Below are 4695 nucleotides of genomic sequence, written 5' to 3' on the forward strand. Positions count from 1 at the left end.
AGCCGGAGGGAAAATTCAACCCTGGAGAACTAAACAGATTCGGAAGGAGAAGTGATCTCTCTCTCTCTCCTACATAATTAGGCATCTTTAATAGTTGATTTAATTGCAATTATATCTAGATGACAAGTGTACATGAGAACATGTAAGCCACTTACCAGTGTATTGAACCGAGAGATCGCGACACGATCTAGGGGGCCCGCCCCGCCTTCGGGCGGGGAATGAAAACTCTCAAGCAAGCAAGCAAGCAAGTATTGAAATTTGAATTCCTTCCTTCTTCTTACTTCGTGAACACGAAAAACTACACCCAAACACTACGCATGTATTCACCATTCTGCCACACAGCAGTTTGCCGAATAATTAATGCAAAATATACATAAAAACAGCATAAACCAAAACTGTACATAACACGGTAACACACATATTTACAGTAGGTGTGTACTGACGTAAGATGGCGGCGGCTGAAGTTTCCGGCTGCCAGTATATTTACTATATATATGTGGGTGGACGAAACGATTACTATTCACCAAATGTAACAGTCTCGGTAGTTAACGGTGACCTATTATCGAATCCCGAAACTTGGGGTCGCTGCAGCCACCCAGGCTCATTTGGTTTTTGGCCGGGGGTTTAAGACCGGATGCCCTTCCTGGCGTCACGTGATTCTTGAGATGAAATTTTCGACCAAGAATCGACCGGGATTCGAATCGCAGCCTTCCGGATGGGAAGCCAGAAGCTAACCCACTGAGGTAATCGCGCCCCCCAGAGATTCATTGCATATCTTCAGATAAACGATATAAAGCGTGAAGGATTGACGGAGGTTCTTAAAAAAGCTCTCGAGAATAACAAACTGAGTGCTGAAGACTGCAGAGACCAATGCTATGACATCAGAGCTAACATGAAAACATAGTAAAATGTATACATGCCCGATTTCATTGTATCAGTAGGAGAGAAATTTTTACTCGTGCGTGTTACAATCAAAATGTAATGTTGGGCAATTATATGGCAAACTGTTACCCCAATTACATGACATTATTCGGTACACTGAACAGATAGTATGCTTTGTTTTCTGTCAATACAGATAGATTGAAAATTGTCCTTATATGTTGCACCCAAATAAAAAATACCTCTTCCACTAACTAGGGAGGTGTGACAAATAAGTACCTTATAAGCAGTAAGGTTTAACTTAATAGGATGCGAGATGGACTAGAAATCTTCACCTAAAACACAAAATACCTTGTTGTCAAATCAGAAGCGTTACCTGTGGGAAATTCCGTTTAAGGAGGATACAATCCCATGAGGGGCAATGCAACTTCATTTTTAACATCTTTGGAACATTTCCTTTCTCAGACTAACAATTCTCCTTGGTTTTTTATTGGTGGTACAAATAATGGCACTTTTACTGAAGATCTTTATAAAAAGCTGTATATAAATATCCTATCATGCTATGGCTTCACACAGTGTAATAAAATTTATGCAACACGCATGACTGACAAAACATCAGCTCTTCTGGATCACGTAGCAGTTAACACGGATAAAATATATTTCACAATTTCAATTGTAGATAATGACATAAGTGATCATAACATCCTTATCACAGATAATGTATGGCCAAGTAAGAGAACCTATATCTAAAACAACACTTTAACTTTACACTTAAAATGCATGGTTAAAAGTAATACAGATGACACTAATTTCCTGCCAGAAACTGCCAGACATTCTGCCCGGGATGTTAACATGCACCACATGTACAGCTCCCTTATTGCTCAAATTTAAAAAAACACAAATAGAGGCAATTGACATACAATAAAGCAGAATAACGCATTCAAAACAGCTGTTGCAACTCCCTGGATTACATCTGAATTAATGAAACTCTCTAAGCGATATCACACTCTTCACTCTAAATTTAAGGTTGGGCAACATAAAGATAATATTCCCTTGAGAGAAGAATACATTAAATGTAGAAATTCAGTGACATTCATGAAAAGAAAACTTAAAACAAATTATTATTCGGAAATATTAAATATGCATGTTAAAATCCCCCAAATGTGAAATTTTGAAAGAAATTATATATAAAAAGCACAGCTCAGAAACTTGCAAATCTCTATCAATAGGGAGCGTGGTAATTGATGATAAAGAAGAAAGTTCTAATGAATTCAATGACTATTTTACATGCATAACCGATAACTTTGCATCTCAGATATCCACACATGTTTTCACAGATTTGAATCGTAACCGCCAGCTTGAACATTTTTTAATATCCGACAGATAACATGGAAGTCAAATGTATAATTAAGAATTTAAAAAATGAAAAAATTGTGGAGTAGGTGGGATAACAAATACTATGGTCAAAAATTTGATGAACTGCTAATAACTAAGCTTGTTACATTCATTAACGAATCTATGGCAACTGGGGTCGTACCGCAGGCTCTAAAATTGCTAGACATCCCGATTTCCAAAGAAGGGAACACCAGTTACGAGTAGTATAATTGGACAGTTCTGCCGCCTCCGCCTCCACCAGGCTCCCAGGGGCCCGCTCCTCCGCAGCCAGGGGCCTAAACCTCACTGCTGTCATCTTTACGGCGCTAAACCTCAAGGCTGCCACCTTATGCATTTCGTAACGCGGAATTTAAAATCCAACAACAGAACATCGCTAACCTCACTGCTGCCTTCTTGAAAAGTTCAGTGTTCCAAACACTTAAAACAATCAAGCAGATACTGATTTCTGTTAGAAAAACGCAACTCATCGCACCTCGGGGATTTTATTAGGTAATTCTGATAAGACGTGACCCCTAGGTTCCATTCCTTGTTCTGAACATAAAACCATTTACCAATAAAGATTAATTTTCCACACTTAACAAAGTAGAAGCGTTCTCGCTGATAGCGATCGATGAAGGCGTTAAAATGTACCTACTTCAGCTAACTCCTTCCGGAAGGAGGAGGGCGTAGTAAGGTAGTGGAGGAGCCCGTTTGCCCTTTAGCCCATTAGCCCTTTAGCCCATTAGCCCTTCAGCCCCTTAGCCCATTAGCCCTTTAGCCCTTTAGCCCTAGGAGGATGAGGAGGAGGAGTGGGAGGAGAACGCAGTCAGAAGGAGGAGGAGGTGGAGGAAAATTCCTTTTGTTCTGAACACATCAATCAATTTTCTAATAACATGTTGAAGTTAACGACATCGAGTACAGTGTTCGATTCTAGTCTTAATCACTTCTTTTGTAATCTGATCTTCTTAGAACAGAAGTATCCCGTAATATGTTCTAAACACATTTGTATCGAGTACAGTGTTCTATTCTAGTCTTGATCACTATTTAGTGTTCTGAACACATCAAGCAATGTTCTAAACACATGTTGTATCGTTCCGCATGAGCTACATGCTTGTAACCTCTACCAACAGATTGGCTGATATTTCATGTTACATGTTTATGCGATAATTTGTTCGACTGCTAGGGACTTAAATGTAACCAATGTATTTCTTATAGCACCAATCGTTCTGTTTAATTTTTACTCTCCGTGTTTGCGATAATAGAACAGGGTTTGAATCTATGTTTTTTCTATTGTAACGAAATCAGATTATCGTTTACCGAGCAAGCTGGCTACGCAGTATAGTTTTTCTGTAGTTTTTTATTTTCGCACAAGACGAATATCATAAGTTGTACTTTTTCTGTATCGTTTACTGAGCAAGTATGCTACGCAGTATGTGCACAGTGTGTTTTTTGATTTTTACACTAGGCAAATCATTGAAGTTGTACTTTTGCAATATCGTTTACTGAGCGAGTTAGCTACGCGATATGTACGCAGTGTGTTTTTGGATTTTTACACTAGGCAAGTCACTGAAGTTGTACTTTTGCAATATCGTTTACTGAGCGAGTTAGCTACGCAATATGTACACAGTGTGTTTTCGATTTTTACACTAGGCAAATCATTATAGTTGCACTTTTGCTCTGAACACATCAAACAATGTTCTGATTACATGTTAAAGTTAACAGCAACGATTCTAGTCTTGTTATGTTTCAATCTCATCTTCTTAGAACAAAGGTATCCCCTAACATGTTCTAAACGCATGTTGTATCGAGTACAGTGTTCGATTCCAGTCTTAATCACTTATGTAGTGTTCTGAACACGTCAATCAATATTCTGATGACATGTTGAGGTTAAGGTATATCGATTCTAATCTTGTAATGTTTCGCAAGTCTAAACATGCACGATGATGTTATCGTTGCATACACTTGCCTTCGCGATGCGTGTTTGATAAAGCTATGCCTTGACATAGGAGGCGGAGGGGGAGGAGGAGGTGGAGGAGGAGGAGGAGAATGATGAGGCCTTAACAGCATACGTATAGCCGCCATTGTTTAAAGATGACAGCTGTTAAAAGAATTTTTCCAATTGCCGCCACCACATTTCAAAGGTATGAGGTTTACTGCTGTAAAGATACCTGCACGATGCTCTGTTGATTTAAAATGAGAGCTGTTAAAAATAGCACGTGGAATTTTACAATCGAGAGCACGTAGAATTTCAAATTGCCCTCTACCGTATGCATAACAGCAGCCGCCATCTTTCGCATTAGCCTCTGAGCTAGCTTTCTTCATCAGAGCAGCCGCCATTTTGTGTAAGACCCCTAGGCCGTATTATAAGAAGCTCTGTATAGTCACCGTTTGTCGCTGCTACCTTGCGCAAGCGCCCCTAGGGAGTCTCAAGCCATCTTGTGC

The sequence above is a fragment of the Anabrus simplex genome, chromosome 2 (assembly GCF_040414725.1).
Source record: "Anabrus simplex isolate iqAnaSimp1 chromosome 2, ASM4041472v1, whole genome shotgun sequence".
In the NCBI taxonomy this organism is placed as follows: domain Eukaryota; kingdom Metazoa; phylum Arthropoda; class Insecta; order Orthoptera; family Tettigoniidae; genus Anabrus; species Anabrus simplex.